Raw genomic sequence first — 13,311 nt, forward strand, 5'->3', positions numbered from 1 at the left:
TGTACCTTGTAGAAATTATACTGATCTGTATATTTCCAAACATCCAGAACAAGTTACCCTGTTCCAAAACCCACACATAGACTTCACTATTTCCAACATCTAATACATTATTATTACTGGCTAAACAAGAGGCCCTGTTGGAAAAGCTTTCCTAGTTTATCTCTGGAATCTGGTACGAGAGAAAGGATCCCTAGGGTAAGACTACAGGGAATTTCTTTATTACTTACTCGGGCAATTCTTCTCCACCTGTATTTTGGCATGACATCATCTTCTTGCTAATGCTGGTATGAACCCCAGTATATATATGGGCCTCTAATTGTGGTCATCATTGAGTTATTGGACAAAATGGTTAGTAAAGAATCCACCCTCATAGTTGAAAGATTCCATCTGCAAAATTCATATGTCATTAGTTTTAAATTGCAGTATTAATATTGTCACAACTTGGGTGTTAGAATGTGAAAATAAAAAAGTTAAATATAATTGCATACCGAATACCCAAGGTATAACAAAATTAAAAGTGAAGATAAGCAAGGGAAACGCATGTAACTGGTATGCTGGGAATGGGAAGTTGAAATAATATTTCAGTAACATAACATTAATTTAATTCAGTGCACAGTAAACATATACAGTACATATAAAGTAAACATAATAATACACACAAATATAAAGATAATATAACTGCCCTAACACTGGACAACACACTGGTGAGATAAGGGGATTACGAGGTACAGGTTACAAAATACTTAGCCGAAAAAGCCGAACAGCAGAGAAGTTCACAAAAATGATACAAAGACGAAAGACGATACACAATACAGGTGAGGGAGGCAGACTTGTAGCAGTGGGTAGCAGTAATGAGATGCCTGTGACTACCGATCCAGCTCAGACCCTGTATATATACAGGCCAGAAGCAGACACGGCGTATCCTGATTGGCTTACGTTGAGGTGGGAGCAAGCAATCCCACTTGCGACTGCTAATTAGAGGACGTGACAAGTGCTCAAGCAATTAACAAACAACCTGCTTGTTGTACAGGGAAGGCAGGCGGGGGGGAAGGAGAATGGTGGCCGTGACACCCCCCCACCGAAGACCTCCGAAGTGGGACATGAAGGAGGTTAACCTGTTGGAGCACGAGATAAGGTGTCCGCAATGATGTTGTCTGATCCCTTGATGTGGTGAATTTCGAGATGGTATTCTTGAAGAGTAAGTGCCCAGCGAAGAATCTTCTGATTGGTTAGTTTAGATTTCTGGATGAAGGCTAACGGGTTGTGGTCGGTGAATATTTTGATTGGACATGAAGCAGACTGTAAGTAGCATTTGAACTTGTTAACGGCCAGAATCAGGGACAAGGCTTCCTTCTCGATGGTTGAGTAACCCACCTGGTGACTCTTCAATTTGGCAGAGAAGAAAGCCACAGGGTGCAGAATGGTGGAGGATGAATCTGGTTGCAACAGCACTGCCCCAACTCCAATTCCACTCGCGTCAACCAGCAGGTGGAAGGGCCGCTGATAATCAGGTACCTTAAGTACTGGTTCAGAAGCCAAGAAGTTCTTGATGTGGGTAAAAGACGTCTGGCACGCTGGAGTCCACTTGAAAGGCTGAGCAGGGCTAGTCAGAGTGGTGAGGGGTGCCGCCACAGTCGAGAAGTTGCTGCAGAATCGACGGTAATACCCCGCCATCCCGAGGAACCTCATCACCTCCTTTCGTGTCGTGGGTGTAGGGAAGGAAAGGATTGCCTCCACGTTGGCTTCTTTTGGGCGCACAGTACTGCTTCCCACTACATGACCCAAGTAGGTCACGGTGCCACGACCAAACACTGACTTCTGGAGGTTAATGACGAGTCCTGCGTCCTCCAACCGTTGGAACAGTCCTCTCAAACGCACCACGTGCTCGTTCCAGTTGGTCGCCACCACCACCACATCGTCCAAGTAGGCATGAACTCCTGGTAGTTCTCGGATGACTGAGTTAATGAGTCTCTGGAATGTGGCAGGAGCATTAGTAAGTCCAAAAGCCATTACCTGATATTCATAGAGCCCAAATGGGGTAATAAAGGCAGAAAGGGCCTGGGCTCTTTGGGTTAACTGCACCTGATAATAACCCTTCAGTAAGTCTATTGTAGAAATGAAAGAGGCATTTCCTACTGTATCTAGCAGTGTTTCAATGAGTGGCAATGGGTAGGCATCCCGGACAGTGACGTTGTTTAATTTACGGAAATCTGTACACATCCGGTAAGTTTGATTAGGTTTAGGAACCAAGATACAGGGTGAAGCCCAGGGAGACTGACTAGGTACGGCTAGATTATGATCAAGAAGATACTGGACTTCTTGTTTGAGAATTTCAGTCTTGACAGGGTTAAGGTGATAAGGACGTTGTCTAATGGGAGGTTGGTTTGGATCTTTTAATTGAATGTCATGTTTAAGAATATTGCAAGAGCCTGGATGTTCTGAGGTAATAGTTGGAAATTGTTTTAGCAAGTGAATTATTTGCTGTTTTTGACAAGGGTTAAGCCCACAAAAATACTCATCAGACTGAAGCAATAGTTCTTGATTCAATGAGGCACTGGTAGGCAAGGGAAAGTCAATGGATTGGGTGCCTTCGTTTTCCTCGGACAAAGTCACTGCCACAGGAGCTACATCATCATTAATGGTTACAAGAGTCACTGGCAAACTGCTGGTACCCTCCTCTGGTGGTCTGGAAAGGTAGGACTTTATCAGATTAATATGTACCAACTGCTGTTTTTTACGTGAGTCTGGGGTTTCAAGAACATAGTTAAGTGGTCCCAGCCGTTCTTTAATTTTATATGGCCCTAAAAACCTCTTTTGCATTGGGCTCCCTGTTATAAGTAGAAAAGCCAAAACCAAATCCCCTGGATTAAATGTTCTACTTTTCGTTTTCTTGTCATACTGGGCTTTATATTTGCCTTGGAGCCGGGACAAGTGGGACTTAGAAAACTTACGTACTTCCTGTAATTTACTTTGTAGATTTTTAACATAAGCATTTACATTAGTGTGACTGTCTGACTGGGGCATGAACCACTGATCTTTCAATATTTTTAAGGGTCCCCTTATGGGTCGCCCATATAACAACTCAAAAGGTGAGAAACCCATAGATTCGTGATTGGCTTCCCGAATAGAAAAAAGTAACCAATCTAAGTTAGTGTCCCAACTTGCTCCAGTCTCCAGGCAGTATTTTCGTAGCATGGATTTTAGGGTCTGGTGGTACCTTTCCAGACACCCCTGCGATTGTGGATGGTAGGCTGAGGAGACAACATGTTTGATTCCCAGTTCAGTAAGGACCTGTTGAAAGAGAGCACTCGTAAAGTTAGTACCTTGATCGGATTGGATCTGACAGGGGATTCCTTTAGAGGTGAACATAGATAACAAAGGTGCAATTACAGATTTGGCAGTGATGGATTTAAGGGGGAATGCCTCAGGATAACGGGTGGTCACATCGACTACAGTTAAAAGATATTCGTTTCCTTTCTTTGTCCTAGGTAGGGGGCCGACACAATCAATGATTATTTTATTGAAAGGCTCTTCTTTGATAGAAATTGTCTTGAGGGGAGCCTTGGGAATGTTTTGATTAGGCTTACCCGCTACCTGGCAAATGTGACAGGTCCGCACGAAACTGGAAATGTCCTTACGCATCCCCGGCCAGTAAAAATGTTCCAATACTTTGAGATAAGTCTTCCTGATACCTAGATGTCCTGCAAAACCATCATGAGCTAATTTGATGACACTATTCCGAACCGATGTAGGAAGGACTATTTGATGGGTTTCTGACCAGGACTGCAACTTATTGTGGGTAGGTGGTCTGTATGCTCTCATTAAAACTCCATCTTCAAAATAAAAGCATGGAGTGGTGTCTATATCTGTTTTGTCGGTAGCTGTGTGAAGTAAATGAGAAAGTGTGTGATCCTGCTGTTGTGCCTGAATGAGTTCTTCTTTGTTCATGGCCCTGTTTATCAGATCATCCTTCCCAAAGGATGGAGGAGTAGTAGGTAAAGATGGAGTTAAGGATGAAGAATTAGCGGAGGGAGCAGTTAAGACCTTACTTTGAGACCGGGTGACAGTACAGGCAGGGAAAAGGTGGGGAAGTCTTTCATCCAGATCATGTGTAGGACTAACAGGTAAAGGTTGGTCTACTGTCTTCACTGGAGGAACTGTTAGGGTACCTGCGAGATCATTACCTAGTAGAAACTGAATTCCGAGTACAGGCAAGGAGTCTTGACGTATGGCTACTTTAACAGGGGAGGATAGAAGGTCACATTCAAGATAAATTTCTGCTAGGGGATAAGACGTTTGACAAGTTAGATCAGACAGTAAAACTTTTTCACCGGTGTAAGAATCAGAAATGTTCGGAATGACATTGGATAATAGAATGGACTGGGCTGCACCCGTGTCTCTAAGTATAGTAATAGGGTACTTATGATCACCCTTACATATCGACACAAATCCTTGAGAGATAAAAGGGTCAAAGAGAGAGAGATTAGGACCATGCACATTTGAGGCTGCTATTGGCTTAGAAGAAGTGACTGTGTGTTTGGTGTTAGAACTTTTGGACACTTTACACCCAGGATGACGACACTCTTGGATCATATGCCCGGGTTTCTTACAATAATTACAGGTTACTGGCTGGGGAGCAGGACGTGAACTGTTGCCTCCTAAACCTCGCCCCACTCCTGCAAGGTGTTCACCAGAGGGGAGTCTCACACTGGGGCTCTGCCTACTAGCTCCACTCCCCCACGTGTCTATCATCAACGCCTGAGCATCCACTAACTCTGCTGCTCGGATCAGCTCCTTCTCACCCCTTTCCTCCACATATCTCACCAAGTGGAAGGGAAGCTTATTCTTCCACTCCTCCAAGACAACAGCATTAACTAATTCTGAAAATGTTGTTACATTAATAGCCTCAAGCCACTTTTTACACTGTCTTAATTTATCAGTGGCAAATTCAACATAAGTTTGGGTATGGGACTTGGTTAAGGATCTGAATTTCAGTCGGTAGCCGTCAGGAGTAAGAGCATAGGCATACAAGACCTGTTTCTTAACAAAATCATAATCCTCAGGCCTATCTAAACTGTTATATACCCGAAGAGCCTTTCCTGTTAATTTTGGAGTTAGGATGGTAAGCCATTCATCCTTTGGCCATTCTTGTTTGTTAGCAATAATCTCGAAAGTTTTAAAGTACCCATCAACATCATCTTCAGAAAAACCAGGAAGGAGGGAGGACATGTTACCTACATTTAATTTTAACTTTTTCCTGTATTTCTAGTACCTTTTCTTTGCTTTTTTCTGTTATTTCCACCTCTTTAGATTTTAACTCTAACTCTCTTTCTAGCTTCTCCCTTTCTAATGCAAGCCTTTCTCTTTCTAGTTTGATTCGTTCTCTTTGAATTTCGATTTCTCTTTCGTTTTCTACTTCTAATCTGAGTTTTTCTCTTTCTTTTTCGCTTTCTAACTGTTCTCTTTGCATTTGTAATTGATAGTCTAATTTTAATTTCTCCAGTTCTAAGGGATTGACTTCAGTAAATCGCTGATAAGGCCTAACAGGTGACAAAACGGGAGGCGAGCGGTAACCCGCTGGTTCAACCTGAGCGTCAGGTAACACCGAACTCGCCGGGGTTAAAGTATCTATGGCGACAGCCGCAAGTACCCCTTGGCTGACTAACTCTTCAACCACCACATTCTTAATCATAGTCTTATTTAGCTTATAGTGAATTTCAATGCCATAATGATGGGCAATTTGCTTCCAATCATCTTTTCTGAGAGGTCCTGCTAACTTATCCGAAGATGGATTAGCAACAAAGTCATCTAGGTTAAACGACATCGTTAATTATTAATTGTAAACAATAAAAAGAATACAGGGAAAGAATCAAATGAAATTATTGAACTAGCTGTAACTAGCACTCGATAGACAAGGACGGCCGGGTCGTAAAACAGAAACAGCCCTTCGATAACTAGACAAGACCCTCATTAATGTCTCGTTATACCCTTAGTCCTATGCCCAAGATTATTGTTCGTGTGAGACTGAGACAAACACAAGTTTGTATAAACGATACTTGAAAAGGATACTTGATAAGGATTCATAGATGGAGTGTTCGCGTCTGAGTCACCGACAATCACATACCGCTTAAAGATACTTGATTAAGATTTTTAATGATACTGGAGAAACATGAGAGGCTTGGGAAAAAAATGGACACTCCGATACTTGGAACGATAAATGATACTTGATATAAAGATACACAAACAATAATGATCCGTACACACGGAATGGAGGAGCGAAAGAAAGCACTTATTAGCTAACCCTAACGCTGATAAAGTTTACTAGTGAGGGCTGTGAACACTTAAAACCGAGTAAACTCTATGACTGCTACTTACTGCACTTTATCTAACGTGTGGTGTGGCGGTACAAAGTGCAATACCAAACGAGTTTTACCGTAAGAATTTAAACTACACATACCAACACTCGTCTTGGTTTACAATAAAAAAACACTTCACTTATCAGATACAAGAAACACATTAAAGCACTGAACAAAATCAAAGCACTGTCACTGTAAAAGAAAGTGATTAATGATTAACAGGACACAAGGGAGTAACAAATAAAGGACAACGATCACCAACTTAGCAATTACGTCCTGGGAAGGTCGCCACTTGTCACAACTTGGGTGTTAGAATGTGAAAATAAAAAAGTTAAATATAATTGCATACCGAATACCCAAGGTATAACAAAATTAAAAGTGAAGATAAGCAAGGGAAACGCATGTAACTGGTATGCTGGGAATGGGAAGTTGAAATAATATTTCAGTAACATAACATTAATTTAATTCAGTGCACAGTAAACATATACAGTACATATAAAGTAAACATAATAATACACACAAATATAAAGATAACATAACTGCCCTAACACTGGACAACACACTGGTGAGATAAGGGGATTACGAGGTACAGGTTACAAAATACTTAGCCGAAAAAGCCGAACAGCAGAGAAGTTCACAAAAATGATACAAAGACGAAAGACGATACACAATACAGGTGAGGGAGGCAGACTTGTAGCAGTGGGTAGCAGTAATGAGATGCCTGTGACTACCGATCCAGCTCAGACCCTGTATATATACAGGCCAGAAGCAGACACGGCGTATCCTGATTGGCTTACGTTGAGGTGGGAGCAAGCAATCCCACTTGCGACTGCTAATTAGAGGACGTGACAAGTGCTCAAGCAATTAACAAACAACCTGCTTGTTGTACAGGGAAGGCAGGCGGGGGGGAAGGAGAATGGTGGCCGTGACAATATAGTTGAACACAGTTGTATAAAAAATAACCTTATCCTTCTCCTATACTATCTTTCAATCTTGGGCCTGTAAAATAGTAGAGAATGTCCTCAATTTACAAATGTAACAGGTTCCAAAAAGCTGATGATGATTCAAATTATATTAAATTTTGGCCTAATGTAGGATTCACTCAACTCCCATGGCTACAAGTTTCAGCTGCAAAAGTAAACAAATATTGTTTATTACTCTATTTCCTTATGAACTTTTGACACCATCTAAAATTTATGATTTCAGTTGGAAATTGTCTATCTCTGAACGTTTGTTCATTAAGTTAAGGACCTTCAGTATATTAATAACAGGTATCAGGTATTAGGATTGAGAAACCAGTTTGTCCCTTTGATAACTCAACCTAGTAGTCGATCATGACCTTTCTGTTACCCTTCACTGAGGTCGGAGCTGAAACTGCTGTTAAAATTATGGGTCTGTTACCAAAGGTGACCTCGATGAATGCCTCAGGACAATTCTCAGTCAAGTCCTCATAATACCTTTTAAATCTATTGGACTCTATACACTTCACAGACAATTTACATTAAAAATTTTTTTTTTTTTGTCTTATTCAGAAATCAAAGAAATATGATACAATAAAAATCTATTAATTTCATTTTTTAGATGGATTAAACAATTATATTGCTCTATACATTGCATTTATTTAATATTAAATTCAATACTCAATTCAACCAATGCTGTGTTCATCACAAATAAAAAATCTGATATCTATAATCAATTTTTTTTAGCGAGACAGATTTCCACAGACTCGCAGCGGTGCCATTTTAGCTCGGAAATGTTTCCTGATCGCTGATTGGTTGGACAAGATAATTCTAACCAATCAGCGCTCAGGAAACTTTTCCAAGCTAAAAGGGCACCCCTGCGAGTCAGTGCAAATGCGCCTCATTAAAACAAATTGACTATAGGTTACCCACTTCCTCATTTCCTTTCTAATACAGTACTGTCTTCCCTCTTTAAATCAACTATACGAGATGAGCTAGGTACACCGGGGAGAGGTAATAATTAGATGCTGGGAGCAATATACCATATTATTAATAGCTAAGCTACAACCCTAGTTGGAAAAGCAGGATGCTATAAGCCCAAGGGCTCCAACTCGAAAATAGCCCAGTGAGGAAAGAAAAATAATGAAAAATTAATAGTGCACCTGAGTGCACCTTCAAGAAAGAAAACTCTAACCCAAGACAGCGGAAGACCATGATAAAGAGGCTATGGCACTACCAATGACTAGAGAACAATGTTTTGATATTGGAGTGTTTTCTATAAGAGCTGCTTCCCATAGGTAAAGTGTCTTCTATCCTTACGACAATAGTTTAATATTGGCATGTCCTTCTCCTATAAGAGCTGCTTACCATAGCTAAAGTCTTCTACTCTTTCTACCTGGTAGAAAGTAGTGGAAAATAAATGTCTGGTAGTTTAAAAAGTTCAACCAAACTATTGATTACAATCTATAGCTTGTATAGGACTCATTTTGGGGTTTGTTCTTGAGTAGAGAAAATAATTAAATCTAATGTAATACTGATTCCAATACATTAGTTCGTACGAGGATGGTTTGGATGTTTGTTTTTACATGAAGAGAAAATAAAGGAATCATAAGTTATAATTGGTAGGTAGTAGGTTGGCCAGGGTGGCACCAGTCACCCATTCAGATACTACTGCTAGAGTGTTATGGGGTCCATTGACCAGCCAGACAGTACTGCATTGGATCCTTCTCTCTAGTTACGGTTCTTTCCCTTTGCCTACACATACACCGAATAGTCTGGCCTATTCTTTACAGATTCTCCTCTGTCCTCATTCACTTGACAACACTGAGATTACCGAACAATTTTTCTTCACCCAAGGGGTTAACTACTTCTATGTAATTGTCCAGTGGCTACTTTTCTCTTGGTAAGGGTAGAAGAGACTTTAGCTATGGTAAGCAGCTCTTCTAGGAGAAGGACACTCCAAAATCAAACCATTGTTCTCTGGTCTTGGGTAGTGCCATAGCCTCTGTACCATGGTCTTCCACTGCCTTGGGTTAGAGTTCTCTTGCTTGAGGGTACACTCGGGCACACTTTTCTATCTCGTTTCTCTTCCTCTTGTTTTGTTAAAGTTTTTATAGTATATAAAGGAAGTATTTATTTTAATGTTAGTGTTCATAAGATATTTTATTTTTCCTGGTTTTCTTTCCTCACTGGGCTATTTTCCCTGTTGGAGCTTATAGCATTCTGCTTTTCCAACTAGGGTTGTAGCATAGCAAGTAATAATAATATAATAAAAAAAGATTAAGTGATTTAAGATCAATACATGACATAAATTTTTCATTCATTCGCATGAAATATGTACAATTGTTAATGTTTTACGCAACAGGAGAATTAGTTAAATGGCCATATTCAAGCCAAGAGTATTGGAAAACTTTAATTAATTCTATAATTCGATGGAAATATTTTCGATAACAAATGAACCTTTCCTACTGTGGATCATTTGCACTTTACCCTAGGGTATGAAAATCATGCAAAGACACGGCATTAGCTTTTAGAGAATTTGGGCCATACGGCCGGCCATTCTGGCCTAAGGTCACTCAACAGCCAGGGAAAAATGAGGGGGAACACTGCAGTTGCTTTAAGAATAGTCAAGAAAGTAGCAAACTGACATTGAAAAGAACTTATCGCAATGACCAACTATAGTCCATTTCTTTTAGGATGCATATTTGCACCGACTCGCAGCGGTGCCCTTTCAGCTCGGAAAAGTTTCCAGATCGCTGATTGGTTGGACAAGATAATTCTAACCAATCAGCGATCAGGTAACTTTTCCGAGCTAAAAGGGCACCGCTGCGAATCGGTGCAATATGCATCACTAAAAGAAATGAACTATAGAGGGACACTCAAGAGCGGCGACCTCCCCTGTGTCAGCTTAATTCACAACCTCGACATATATTAATTGGCGTGGATTTTCATACACTTATAAACCAAGTTTGAAGTCTGTGACAACGATGTCCAAAGTTATTGTTGATTACATGAATCTTTTACGGATTGGTGACTAATATTACCCCTTTCAGTTAATATATCTGTTTTTAAAACAGTAAATGCCTGGCAACATTTATTCCAGGATTTTTACCATTTTTTTTTTTCGGCAAATTTTTAAAATTAAGACTCAATACTTTCAAAATCAAGAGAGCCATCAGTTTACATTACTTTGGCATACAGTATAGCCTGTGGACCATTTAGAGACCATTTAACTTAGTATGTAGCCCACAGTACTCAAGTACTTTTATTGACCCCTTAAATCATTGATCAGGCTTAACAATTTCCTTCTATCATATTTTTCCTGGAAACCTGATTTCACTTGAAAAAAATTAATTCACCTACTTAAACTTACCCTTTTCGACGTAACCTGACAACGTCTAATCTCTATAACAGGAAACCCTTGGTTTCTATTCAATCCAACCTTAACACTTACTCAAATTTGTTAATCATAGCCAGCTGCCATGTTAATTAATTATATTGAAACATATCGGCATTATTATTATTATTATTAAATGCTAAGCTACAACCCTAGTTGGAAAAGCAGGATGCTATAAGCCCAGGGGCTCCAACAGGGAAAATAGCCCAGTGAGGAAAGGAAACAAGGAAAAATAAAATATTCTAAGAACAGCAAAAACATTGAAATAAATATTTCCTATATAAACTATAAAAACTTTAACAAAACAAGAGGAACAGAAACTAGATAGAACAGTGTGCCCGAGTGTACCCTCAAGCAAGAGAACTCTAACCCAAGACAGTGGAAGACCATGGTACAGAGGCTATGGCACTACCCAAGACTAGAGAACAATGGTTTGATTTTGGAGTGTCCTTCTCCTAGAAGAGCTGCTTACCATAGCTAAAGAGCCTCTTCTACCCTTACCAAGAGGAAAGTGGCATCTGTGAAACTATTCAACCTAAGGTTTTGTCAAGATAACAGGCGTCTCCAAGGTTGTGAAATTTCTTAACCTACTGTATCGATAAGTTTTAAAGAGGAATACTTGGCGTCAGTTAAATCACGGTACGACCACAACGTAACGTCTATTTTGCAAGGTACCCAAATTGAGGTTCCGAACATACTTTCATTAAGAAAAAATATATTTGAAGGCTTTGTGAAAACTTTGCTATCTTAAATATGAAAAAATTACAGGTGCATTTGATCGCTATTTACATGAACGTCAACAAGACACTATACAACCGAAATAGAATAATTTATGAAAACGATCCAATATGACTTTCTTTTAAAGGGAGATGTGGGTAAGGAGCCCTTGATAAGTGAACACAATATTAAGAAAACCCTGCCATAAGCCCAAGGACTCCAACAGGGAAAAATAGCCCAGTGAGGAAAGGATCGACAGAAATAACTAAGCTATACAAAAAGTTATGAACAATTGAAATATAGAGAAAAGTAACATTAAAACAGATCTTTATAAAAGTAGTTGTATTCCTAGGATACATTGCCCTGTAATACACTACAATGAAACAATACTAATTTTCATTTTCGCCGTCAACACCAATTCCCACCAAAGGACCGAATTACGACCCCATTACTATTGGGATACGTAAGGTGGTAGATATCAGAGCAAGTTAAACTACAAGAAAAATATTGTTCATGAAAGAAACTATTCATTTGCGACGGGAACGAGTGTTATTTTCGAAGAGAACGTTAGGAAAACATATATTTTCTGTTCGAAATCTCACCCTGTAATACAATAAAAAATTACCATTTTTTCTATAAGAAAAAGTAGTCGATTTCCTAGGTTACATTGCCCTGTAATACACTACAATGAAACCATAATGAACAGGTCAATTTCGGAGTGGCACTTTCTTTATACCTATACCTCACCTTGCCACAAAATCTGAAGCAATTTCCGTCAAATAAAAGAATTTTACATACATGAAACTTTGTGGTTTCAGAAAAGTTTTGACATGGTCACAGTTTCTGTAATAATCACTGCATAAAGAAAAATCATTTAGCAGAAGGCATATTACGTATATGATATAATTAAAACCTGAGAAATAACTCACATTTGATTGATCTTTGAAGGTTAGCAGGGAAAACAAGATGACTGCGGTTCTAAACAAACAAACCGTCGCCATGTTGGAACTTCGTGACTTCGAGAGTTAGTGTTGCCAGATGGGTTAGTCTAAAGAACCCTCCCCCCCCAAAAAAAAAGAAAAAAAAAAACAACGCAAAAATCCCTAATTTCCACAAATATATTTTCTTCCGATCCTGTAGGATTTACTATTATAGAAATTACTCTTTAAATTTCATATAAGTGCAAGCAAATTGGTATAGAATATCCCCATCAGACACCCAAAAATTCCCAAATCTAAGGATGAATAGGCATTGGCAACACTGACTTGGTGACAGAATCTCGGGAAAAATTATGAAATATTTTCTTACCTACAATTTGCTCCCGTAAATGATAAAATAAAGCTCTTTAAAATAGAAATATGTTTTTTAAACACCATGAACAGAACAGTAAACGTGGAATTATATTTTATAACTTAATTATGAATAGTAACAAGAAAGTTGACTGAGAAGCGTTTCCTTATTCTTTACTTTAAGGACTGCTTTCCTGGTCCTATAAATGGAATACATTATCTTATAATTAATTATAATAAATAAATAATGAATATTCAACACTAGAAAGTGATATGTTTAACCTAAAACATTAAACAAATCTAGATTTGTGCTGGCAAACGATTTTCCAATAGGGAGAGTTCATCCAATTGTTTTATGTAACGTTAATTTTGAATATTTTGAAATACGAGCTGTTTATTGTATTTAATTATTCATAGATGTTTATTTTCTATCTAAGGCTTGTAATTTAAGAAATTCATGGACACTGCGATGGTATGGACACCTACTGAGAGCAAACATAACTAATTATGCTAATAATAAATCTCAACTTAGTGAATTATGTAAAGGTATTATGTGCAAGACCTGCTCAATATGATAAATGAAATTTGCGACG

The 13,311-nt window shown here is 39.0% G+C and overlaps 1 long non-coding RNA gene across 1 annotated transcript; it reads right to left on the bottom strand.

Annotated features, from left to right (window-relative positions):
- Window positions 1-234: 234 nt before the first annotated feature.
- On the bottom strand, window positions 235-12,442 carry LOC137637038 (uncharacterized). Its single transcript, XR_011043357.1, has 2 exons — window positions 12,359-12,442; window positions 235-387 (listed from the first exon to the last, which is right to left on the bottom strand). It is a non-coding gene; the product is annotated as an uncharacterized lncRNA (long non-coding RNA).
- Between the last annotated feature and the right edge of the window lie 869 nt (window positions 12,443-13,311).

The sequence above is a fragment of the Palaemon carinicauda genome, unplaced genomic scaffold, assembly GCF_036898095.1.
Source record: "Palaemon carinicauda isolate YSFRI2023 unplaced genomic scaffold, ASM3689809v2 scaffold50, whole genome shotgun sequence".
Taxonomy (NCBI): Eukaryota; Metazoa; Arthropoda; class Malacostraca; order Decapoda; family Palaemonidae; genus Palaemon; species Palaemon carinicauda.